Source organism: Dicentrarchus labrax, unplaced genomic scaffold (genome assembly GCF_905237075.1).
Source record: "Dicentrarchus labrax unplaced genomic scaffold, dlabrax2021, whole genome shotgun sequence".
NCBI lineage: Eukaryota > Metazoa > Chordata > Actinopteri > Moronidae > Dicentrarchus > Dicentrarchus labrax.
Genome location: NW_026136730.1, coordinates 142446 through 154915, shown reverse-complemented (window position 1 = coordinate 154915; position 12470 = coordinate 142446). Strand labels below are relative to the sequence as shown.

General features: G+C 38.0%; 1 pseudogene; it reads right to left on the bottom strand.

The window, feature by feature from the left end:
- Window positions 1-12470, bottom strand: part of LOC127359478 (NACHT, LRR and PYD domains-containing protein 5-like) — a 154351-nt pseudogene that overhangs the window by 6840 nt on the left and 135041 nt on the right.

Sequence of the window (12470 nt, the reverse complement as noted above, 5' to 3'; positions counted from 1 at the left end):
CTCCATCTATACAAACTCATGTTTTACAGCCAAACACAAAGAAAAACACACAGAAACTGATTTAAGATTCAACTGAAGATCACAAAGCTGTCAAATATGTCAGGATGAATTTTGGGGAAATGTAAACAAAAGACATCTACAATCATTATTTTATGAATAGTGGAGTCATAAAATCAAATTATCTTCAGTTTAAACTATTCAGTCAGTATAAACATCATATAGCTTCATAACAATGTTGGAAACAGCAAATACTGAATATATTTGTTACTGTCTGATAGTTGAAATAGATTATTTATTTATTTATTTATTTATTATATTGATCACTTTGTATTATAATGTAAAAAAAAGAAAAGCACTGATCAATAACATGCTGCTGATCTCAGTCAGGTCTGTAATTAGAGGATCAATACTATATTGATCCTTTAAACAGCTGCATTTGGAAATTGCTTTGATCTGTGTGTGTGTGTGTGTGTGTGTGTGTGTGTGTGTGTGTGTGTGTGTGTGTGTGTGTGTGTGTGTGTGTGTGTGTGTGTGTGTGTGTGTGTGTGCGTGTGTGTGTGTGTGTTCTGAAGGATCAATATCAATGATCAGACATTATTTATGAAAACACATTGAAATCAACAGAAACCAAAGAAATATTTCTCCTTCAGTAAACTTGATCAGTTTAAAACAAATATTAGTTCAGAGGATCTTCTGTATCCAGATGTGACCATTTACCAACAATTATAAACATTCATTTACTTTAACAACTAGCAGTGGACATTTTCTACAGTTTCTTTAACAAACACAAGTCTTTGTGACTGCAGACTAAATTTAGTTCAACAAACATGAAAATATGAACAAAAGCAAATTTACAACTTTATGGATGTAAGTTATGTATGAACATAAATTAGGTTCAATTGTTAATTAAACATATCAGATCTACAATAGTAACAGAGAGTCAGTGAACTGACCTCAGAGTCTCCAGTCTACAGTGTGGACTCTCCAGAAAACCACACAGCAGCTTCACTCCTGAATCCTGCAGATTGTTGTTACTCAGCTCCAGCTCTCTCAGATGGGAGGGGTTGGACTTCAGAGCTGAGACCAGATAATCACAGCTGATCTCTGACAAACTGCAGACCCTCAATCTGAATAAAGAATAAATTGATGTCAACAGAGATCAATAACATGCTGTCAGTCAGGTCTGTAATAATGATGAAATCAGACATGTTGTTATTCCATTTTCTTCTGTTTCTTCTGATTCATAACAACCATGTGTCCTTTTATGAAACATATTAAGACAGATGTTTTCTATAGAATTCCAAAAAGGCCAATATCAAATAAATAAGAATTTATGACAGAAATAATAATTTAAGTAAAAACAAACCTCTTTAAACCAGCAGTTCTGATGTATCTCACACATTTAGACTATCCTCATCACCACTGTCATCTCCATCAACACACACTGACTGTGAGCTTCATCCTCAATCTTCTTTATAACTGGATCAAATGTGCACTGAGCAAAGAGAGCTGCATATTCTCTCTTAATCTTAAATGTAACCAAGTACCTTCCTGTACAAATACAGTGTATTATTTATGCTCCTGCTTACTGGTTGAGTCAGAACACAAAGTCACACACAATACTTCAAACACCTGCATTCAGAAATATGCTTGCTGCTTGTGTGCATGTTTTGAGTGTGTTTGTGCATGCAAATTAGTAGCATATTAACTCTTTATTAGAAATTATTAAGCATGATTTAATGCCTTATACTGCATGACTATATTCTAACACTACTAAGCCATGAACTGAGACTCTTTCCTCAATAACTTCTTAATTACTGCTTAATGATAGTTAGTAAGGAAGTTGTTGTCCATGAAGCTCAGTATGGGCCTTATAAGGTTGTTGTACCACCACAATAGTCATTCTCCCTTAATAACACTTCACAAATGTATGTCTATGTTTGAATAACAAAACACAAAACTGTGTTAAGTGTTAATAGCGTCCAAATTTCTCTGTAACTCAGAATATGTTCTTCATTTTAAATTGAGGTCTTGGTCATATTTTATTATGCTTTGCTCAGTGTGGGTCAAAGTCACCAGACTGCGAACTATTACATTTGTATTCAACTTGAATTATAATCTTTTACATATTTTACAACCTTTTACATCAACTCTCTCCTCTGTGTCTCTGTCGCTCTGTGTGTGTGTGTGTGCGTGTGTGTGTGTGTGTGTGTGTGTGTGTGTGCGTGTGTGTGTGTGTGTGTGTGTGTGTGTGTGTTTGCCTTCGATCCCCAGTAAAAACACTGCACACAGATAAATTAGACAGATCAGATATACACTGTACAAGAATAAAATACGTGAACTGACCTCAGAGTCTCCAGTCTACAGTTTTTACTCTCCAGTCCAGCACACAACAGCTTCACTACTGAATCCTGCAGCTTGTTGTCACTCAGGTTGAGATCTCTCAGATGGGAGGGGTTGGACTTCAGAGCTGAGACCACAACTTCACAGTGAGTCTCTGAGAGTCCACATGAGGAAAGTCTGTGATGACAGAATATAAATTTAAGTTTAATAAAATCTGGCATTTTATTATAAAAGTATGCATTTTGCATCACAAAGCACATTAACATGAGTGGCTGTAGGTCAGCTGGTCAGTCATTGATCACAAGGTCTGTGGTTTGAAACCTGAGCTCCTCCTGTCCACAAGTGCTGTGATTTGTGTTTGTTAAACTTTATTTTAACATGATGTTCAATGAGCTGTATAATCACTATAGGTTGTAACTGCACTCATATGTATTTACCTCAGTCATGTGCTTCTTGTGTGTATTTTGTGCATCTTTTTTCCATCTAGGGTTGCAGCTGTATACCAATACCATGTTATACTATGGTATGAAATCATACTATGTTCATTTGTTTATCTACAGTATTGAATTCTGTTGTATTAGTGTTATTAAAAATATAGGAAATATATAGGAAATTATAGTAAAGCATTCAACCAAAAAACAAACAAACAAAAAGAACACATCTTTCTGTTTCATTACTGTAACTGATAATTAATAACTGTGTAATACTGTATACCTTTAAACTGTGATTCTGAGATGGTTATTGTACCGTGAAAATCTCACTAATGCAGCCCCAGATGAATATTATTAAGTTGCTCCAGCTGCTTTTCATCTCCCATTATATTAATTGAATGACTCCTATTGCATTAATAATATAATAAACCTTTATCACAGGAGCCATTTTGATATGAAACAGGAGGGTAAACACAGGTGTTACCAATGACACTAATTAAGGTTCTGTTACATTCAGGTCAAACACAGTCAGGGTGCTGCTACTGTGCATCATGGCTCACTGGAAAGGCTCTGCTACACTAAATGAACCTTCATTAGTAAAGAAGCTCTCTCCTTTTCCCTCTCTCTCTCTGGTGGTATTTGAATGGACTCGTCTGTAAACTGGTTTATAAATCAAAATTATTTAGAATTAAAAAACATGTGAAAAGACGTTCTTTGTTAAGAACAAAACAATATAATCTTTACTCTAATACTGATGACTTCAACTTTACATTGATTTATAATGTTAATCACATCTGGACTTACTGAGCCTTTCTGCAGTTCCTCACAGCTGGAATCAGTCTCTGTCTTCCCCCCACTGATGTCTTGTACTTCTTCAGGTCCAACTCATCCAGAACCTCCTCTGACATCTGCAGCATGTAGGCCAGAGCTGAGCAGTGGATCTCAGAGAGTTCCTTCTCTGATCTGTTCTCTGACTTCAGGAACTCTTGGATCTCCTGATGGACTGAGTGGTCGTTCATCTCCATCAGACAGTGGAAGATGTTGATGCTTCTGTCAGGAGAGATATCATCACTGTTTATCTTCTTCAGGTTGTTGATGGCTCTCTGGATGATTTTTGGACTGTTGTCTGTCTGACCCAGCAGGCCTCCTAAGAGTCTCTGATTGGACTCCAGAGAGAGGCCATGAAGGAAGCGAACAAACAGGTCGAGGTGGCCATTTTTACTTTTGAGGGATTTCTCCATGGCGTTCCTCAGAAAGACATCCAGGGTTGAATTAACATGTTTTTGACCCAGGAAGTCCTTCAGTACTTTGGTGTTCTTGTTGGTGTAACAGTGGAACATGTAGACTGCAGCCAGAAACTCCTGAATGCTCAGATGAACAAAGCAGTAGACTGTTTTCTGGAAGATCACACTCTCTCTTTTGAAGATCTCTGTACAAACTCCTGAGTACACAGAGGCCTCTGTGACATCAAGACCACACTGCTCCAGGTCTTCTTGGTAGAACATGATGTTTCCTTTCTCCAGCTGTTCAAACGCCAGCCTCCCCAGCTTCAGAAGAACTTCCCTGTCAGCCTCCATCAGCTCCTGTGGACTCTTCTCATGTCCCTCATCATACTTCTGCTTCTTCCTCTTTGTCTGAACCAGCAGGAAGTGTGAGTACAGGTCAGTCAGGGTCTTGGGCAGCTCTCCTCTCTGGTCTGTAGTCAACATGTGGTCCAGAACTGTAGCAGTGATCCAGCAGAAAACTGGGATTAGACACATGATGTGGAGGCTCCTGGAGGTCTTGATGTGTGAGATGATTCTGTTGGACAGATCTTCATCACTGACTTTCCTCCTGAAGTACTCCTCCTTCTGGGCGTCAGCGAAGCCTCGTACTTCTGTTACCCTGTCGACACATTCAGGAGGGATCTGATTGGCTGCTGCAGGTCTGGAAGTTATCCAGACGAGAGCCGAGGGAAGCAGATTCCCCTTGATGAGGTTTGTCAACAGCACGTTGACTGAAGACTTCTGTGTGACGTCAGACACAACCTCATTGTTGTGGAAATCCTGTGAAAGTCTGCTTTCATCCAGGCCGTCAAAGATGAACAAAAGTTTACAGACAGCGAGCTGCTCTGCTGTGACCTTCTGTAATGTTGGATGGAAAACATGGAGCAGTGTGAGAAGACTGTACTGCTCATCTTTGATCAGGTTCAGCTCCCTGAACGAAAGCAGAACCACCAGACTGACATCTTGGTTTTCCAAGCCCTCTGCCCAGTCCAGAGTTAACTTCAGCACTGAGAAGGTTTTTCCAACGCCAGCGACGCCGTTTGTCAGAACCACTCTGATGTGTCTCTGTTGGTCAGGTAAGACTTTAAAGATCTCGTGGTACTTAATTGGAGTGTCATGGAGGGTCTTCTTCTTGGAAGCTTTCTCAAGCTGCCTCACCTCATGTTGGGTATTAACCTCTTCACTCTGTCCCTCTGTGATGTAGAGCTCAGTGTAGATCCTGTTGAGGAGGGTTCCACTTCCTGTTTCATCAGTTCCTTCAGTCACATGTTCACATCTTGTCTTCAGACTGATCTTATGTTCATCTAAAACCTCCTGCAGACCACCACTCACTAATAAAGATAAAATATTTGAGTCAAAACAAAGATGATTTGACAATCTGCTGATTATTTTCATTACCAATATAAAGATAAATATAGAAATATAAACAGAAGTAAACTTTATAAAGTCCAGTTTCTCTGACTGTGTACGTGTTTGATTGACAGCAGAGGCAACAGGCTGAGCCTCATCAGCTGATTATCTAAACTAACCCTGCACAATATGAGGAATATCTGCGTGTAATAACACTGTTCAATATTGTGATGTCGATATGACTTGTGATAAAAATAAACAAACATTAAAGAGTTCATATTAGCTATTCAGTTCCTGTGTCAGTCTGGTTTTCATTTAATTAAAAACGGGATAAGAATGTAATATTTTAAATAAAACTACATGTTGTTTCTAGAAAAGCAACTGTAATGTTTAATTCAATTTGCCATATTTTGAGATACTTCACAAACTAAACTCAACAGACAGCTTTTATTTTGGTAACAATTCACTATTAGCTGAGCTCAGCGCTGTGCTTGTGTGAAACATAGAGGAGGTGGATGAGAGAAAGCAGACAGAGCAGATATCACTTCTCCACAGTTTACATGGTTTTACTTGTTGAACAGTGTATTGATAAAGTGTTGGATTTTTACTAGCAACGCTTTTATTGCACTGACTTCCAGTAACGAGCGTAGTTGTCGTCAAGTGTCTCCACACAGAGGTGGTTTTGGTTTGAGGGAGGAGACCATCTCAGGTCAGCCTGTTAATGACCGCTAGTCAGTCAGTCACTCATGTAGCTGCGTCTTTCTGAAGCTGTGACTCATGTCACAAAAACCTCTGTCCCACATGTAAGTTAGCACAATATGCTGAAGGATTTTAGTATTAGTCACTGTGTGCCATCTGACCTCTGCAGCTCATCCAGAATGCAGCAGCTCAGCTGGTCTTCAACCTACTGAAGTTCTCCCACACTACACTGCTCCTCCACACCCTGCACTGGCTACTGGTGGCTGATTGAATCTAATTTCTATTCACTGGTACTTGCCTACTGTGCTGCCAATGGTTCAATCTCATCCTACATCCAGGACAAGTAGCACTTGTTCAGTTTATTCCATGAAGTTTATATAGTTACATGATTCATGCAATTTTTGGGTTGTATCCACATGGTTGAATTAACTTATTATAAGTCTATAAATAAACTTAATGTTGTGAAATGTAGAAGGTTACATTAAAATTTGATTTAAGATGTACAGTCTTACTTTGTACAGTGCTGGTCTGACTGGCTGTCTGCAGTCCAGCTCTTGTTCTGGATCTTTCTCCACACTGGGGACAGGAGGAGTCTCCTGATGAAGCAGACTGGTCCCAGTATGAGGTGATGCACTGTCTGCAGAACCAGTGTCCACAGCTGGTAGAGACTGGATCCTTCAGGACGTCCTGACACAAAACACAGCAGGACAGCTGATCCTCCACAGAAACATGACTCCTCTTCCTCTCTCTGTGAAGACATTTCTTTATTACTAAAATGATTTGTTGATTGTTGATGAAAAATACTGAGATTTGTCCGACACTGTCTGGAAGCTCAGATGGTCACAGAGAACATTAAAAGTGTTGTTAACGTTTGAATTCAGCATTCAGTCTGTAATGAAAATGATTCCTTTTATTTCAACTCTCCTGCTTTCATAAACACTGAGTGCTTTTCCTATCTGTCTGTCTTATTAAACATTTATTGATCTGCCTGTAGTTTGTTATTAATACAAACTCAACACTTCCTGCAGCTGCTTCACAATAAAAGCCTTCCATTAAAGATAGCTGATTATGTCCTTCACTGTTCTACAGTCACTTTGGGCAGATTAGCTTGTGTTAGTTTAAACTGAGGTTAGAAGTGCTCTAAATAATTATGATAGACCAGCAGTTTACTGTAAGACACATAGCACGTAACAGTGGTGTCACAGGTTCAACTACAAACTGTTTATTTGTTTGTTTTTCATTCATTTTATGTTTCCTGTCACTCTATATTGTCAACTATCAAATGAAGGAATATATCCAGTTCAAATATTCTTAAAAAAAGAAGTCTCCAAATCTACATTTGACATTTTCTGTCCCTGTTTTTAAATCTGCAGATAACTTTTAGATAAATAAATGGATGTTTGTTTCTTCATCTTTAGAAACAATATATTTAATTACACATTAGAAACAGATTCTTTCAGATAATAGTTACAAATATTTACAGCGACTTCAACATCAGAGCAAAAATATATGAATATTATTATATTATATATGAAATATAAACTCTGAAACGGAGGTTCTCAAGTGTTTTGCTAAATAAATAAAATAAGATACAGTTTAGTTTGAAACAGTGTCTGCACTAATAGTTCTGCATCATGAAAATAAATCTATTTTGTCTTCATGCTCAATGAATCATCTTCCATCAGGTCAGTTTACAGTAAAAACAGTTTCTTACTTTGTGTCTGAGGGTCCAGGTTCATTACTGAAGAATGGAGGATATTCTTTGGACTGATCACTCTTCATAGACAGACAGCTGGACACTGGAGACTCTGCTCTCTGTCTGTTGTACTGAACTCTGTAAACACCAGGATGGTTTTATTCACATGAATCCTTTGTCCTTTAATCTTTCCCATTTAGGAAGCTGTAAATAAACAAACTGCTGCTACTGTTGATAAGTAGGAGGTAAAAGTTTGTATTAGTCCTCTTAGATTAGATTGACTGACAGCTACAGATACTAAGAGGAAGATGGAAGGAAAGATTTATCTTTGTTAGTGTCACAAAATGTTTTAGCAAATACAGTTTGGTAGAAAATGTAAAATACAAACATTAAATCAACAGAGAACATACAGTAACTGAATATAAGTGAAATTAATGAGTTAGTGTCAGTTCTCTTACTTTGTGTCTGAGGGTCCAGGTTCATTACTGAAGTTCAGAGGATCAACTTTAGACCGATCACTCTTCATAGACAGACAGCTGGACACTGGAGACTCTGCTCTGTCCTCCTCTTCCTCCACACAAACACTCATCTTCTGCACTTCAGTCAGTCTGAGAGATAAACAGACTGAGGTCAGAGCAAGAAACAGGAAAAACAGGTTTGTTTTGTTCAGCATTCATACGCAAGGTTGAGCGAACAAGAAGTAACACACACACACACACACACACACACACACACACACACACACACACACACACACACACACAGTACTCTGTATAGTATATAGAGTATACAGTATAATATAGAACTCCACCTGGTCACTTTCTTTAACCCTGTACTTGTTTTCTTGGGTTACAGTAGCTTTAATCTGTATTATTCAGTCAATCACAACTTTGTATCCACAGATGAATCAAACTGTTGAGTTCATTCTAACATTTCTGTCCTCTACAGTCCACAGGAAGAAAACTGACTCAGAGACTTTGACAGTAAAATAATAATAATGTTGTATTAACACTCACCCTGCCTCAGCCTTCAGTTTCCCTCCTTCTGCTCTGTCGACTCAAAATGGAGACTGAACCAACTCAACACTTTCACTTTCAGAGTTTCCTCCCTGGTGTTATGTTAGCTACCTGGTCAGCTCCTCCCCTCTCCATTTACAGGAACTCAGTGTGTGTGTGTCATTTTGTATTATAATGTAAAAAAAGAAAAAGCACTGATCAATAACATGCTGCTGATCTCAGTCAGGTCTGTAATTAGAGGAATTATTGAACCTTTAAACAGCTGCATTTGGAAATTTTCTTTGATCTGTGTGTGTGTGTGTGTGTGTGTGTGTGTGTGTGTGTGTGTGTGTGTGTGGTGCTCACACAGATAAACTGTTCAACATGATGTGTTCATGAGCGTCTCTCTTGGCTTGAAAAGACAATGAAATTGAGTTTTGATCAAAATGTTGGTACTTAAATGATGTTTAAATAAAATGTTGTGTTTAAGTTACAACTAAAGTGCTGTAAAATAAATTAAATAAATGTTTTCTTTTACAGACTTATAGGGAACCCAAACAGATCATATCAGTACAGAGGCCCCTCATTTCTAATTGACATTTTTTGGGGCTGATACAGAGATGGAGACTTTAAGGGCTGGGCATCTCGGTGCATATAACACTTGAAAATATTTGTTCATTAAATCAAACACGAATCTCCATCAGCTGTCATAACTTTACTGTGTGTAGTTAAGTATTAATATCAGAGCGTTATTGTACTGTATAATTCCCTAATGATATCTGAGAATCTTGCTCAAAACAATTATGTAATTTTGTACTGATTAAAATAAAAGTAAAGTGTTCATTTGGTACAAATCCAATTAACTGCTAATGTTATCCAGTCTTTTAGTTCTTTCACAGCAATAATGTGAAATTTGTCAACAGGCAAGAACTCAGTTCAACATATACAGAGAATATAATTTTCAATAATAAATTAATAATGAATGATTATTTATTTTGGTTTAAATTAAGCATTTCTCTATTCCCAATTACAATAATACCAAATCAGATCGCTCTATCCAAAATATTTAACTACAGACTAAAATACCAAAGTTACTACAACACCTGAACGCACCACAAGAAGACCAGCTATAACAAAGCAGGCTGCAGGAAATACTGTTCATGTGTACTAATAAAGCATTTCTGTGATAGAACAGTAAATATGTGTGTGCAGGCAGCCTTTCACACTGTTGTTCAATCAAACCTCAACATTACTGGGCAGCTGGTGGAGCTACAATCAAGAGAAGATGGCCGCACACTGAACTCCACTGATTTTATTACCAACGTTTGGACCACACTCGGTCCTCGCCTTGACAAAGTTTAGTGTTCGCTCATCTTCTCTACAGGTAGAATATCTACCTGTTTGGCCAAACATATATTTTGGGGTTCCACACATGATATAAAATCCTCATGAACCCCCGACCAAGCAGGTGTTACTTTTCATCTTCTAAATCAACCTTCATTAAAGTATTTCACTCCTTAGTTTCTCTGCATCTCCTCTCCACTCTCTGCTCGTCGCTATGGCAACAAACAGCAGCGAGAAGTTGATGAGAATTTCTTACATCCATAATTTTAACTGTTTCCATTAAAGTTAAACAGTTATTAAATGATTCTTACATGAGTGCATTTTAATGAATGAACTTATTAATGCATTTTAATCAGTTACTTCTATTTGTCACATTTAAATGTGGGTAAACACTCTTATAACCTACTTTTTTTATTCCTTTCTCTGGAAAGTGTGTCCAAAGGTTTGACTGTCACTGTTCATAACATGCTGTAATCTTGCATAAAACAATAAATAAAGCCAATTCTGTGTATTTGATTAAGGAAGTAAAGATTGTTTCAAAACACTGCAGAGACGTTAATGATCATTAACCATTAGTATAGTACACATCTAACCCTATGCATACCATTTGCATTGTAGACCAAGAACCGATGTCCTTCTGGTCCATCTTTCAGATGTTTCTGATATATATAGATATATAACGTTGCAATTGTATAAAACGACCAAGGCAACTTACCTGGCCGTGTTTCTTTTCTTGTTTGTATCTTCCTTTCGGCCCACAGTTAAAAGACCACAGTTGTGACAGTTTAACTGCTGGTTGAATGAACTGGTGATATTCCCGAGCATTGCTGCAGATTTGTACACTAGAAATACTGTAAGATTGTTATCCACGTCGGCGGTAATGACACCCGTTTACGCCAATCGGAGGTCAATAAGATTAATGTGGAGTCGGTGTGTAATTATGCTAAGACAATGTCGGACTCCGTAGTTTTCTCTGGGCCCCTCCCCAATCTGACCAGTGATGACATGTATAGCCGCATGTCGTCATTCCACCGCTGGCTGTCGAGGTGGTGTCCAGCAAACAATGTGGGCTTCATTGATAACTGGAAGCCTTTTTGGGGAAAACCTGGTCTGATTAGGAGAGACGGCATCCATCCCACTTTGGATGGAGCGGCTCTCTTATCTAGAAATATGGCGAAGTTTATTTCTAAAACCTGACAGTCCAGAGTTAGGACCAGGAAGCAGAGCTGCTGTCTTACACACTTCTCTGCGCTTTCTTTAGAACAGTCACCCACCCAAAACCCCAAAGAGACTGTGTCTGTCCCCCGACCACCTAAATTATTTAAAGAAATGAAAACAAGAGGAGTTCAACATAAAAATCTAATAAAAATTAAAACCAACTCCTCAGTAGCACAAAATAAAAGTATGAAATGTGGGCTGTTAAATATCAGGTCTCTGTCCTCTAAAGCTGTTTTAGTAAATGAATTAATATCAGATTATGATATTGATTTACTTTGTCTTACTGAGACCTGGTTGTCCCACGAGGAGTATGTTAGCCTAAATGAATCCACCCCCCCCAGTCATATTAATACTCACATTCCTCGAGGCACTGGCCGAGGAGGTGGAGTAGCAGCCATATATGATTCGAGCGTTTTAATGGACCCTAAACCTAAACTAAATTATAATTCATTTGAAAGCCTTGTTCTTAGTATTTCTCACCTAAATTGGAAAACACTGCAGCCAGTTCTATTTGTTATAGTGTACCGCGCTCCTGGACCGTACTCTGATTTTATATCTGAATTCTCAGAGTTTTTATCAAGTTTAGTCCTTAAATCAGATAAAGTAATTATTGTAGGTGATTTTAATATTCATGTGGATGTTGACAATGACAGCCTTAGTAATGTATTTATCTCATTAATAGACTCACTTGGCTTCTGTCAGAGTGTAAATAAACCAACTCATTGTTTTAATCACACTCTTGACCTTGTTCTATCATATGGCATTGATATTGAACATTTAATAGTCTTCCCACATAATCCTTTCCTATCTGACCATTATTTAATAACTTTTGAATTCATACTATTAGATTATAAGCCATTAGGCAAAACTTCCTACAGCAGATGTCTATCTGACAGTGCTGTAGCTAAATTTAAGGAGGAGATTCCTTCAGTGTTTAATTCAATGCCATGTCTGAATTTAACAGAGTCCTATAACAACTTTAGTCCCACCGAAATTGATAATCTTGTTGATAGTGCTGCAGGCTCACTACGAAGAACATTGGACTCTACCGCTCCTATAAAAAGGAAATTATTAAAACATAGGAAACTAGCACTGTGGTACAACCACCAAACCCGCCAGTTAAAGCAAA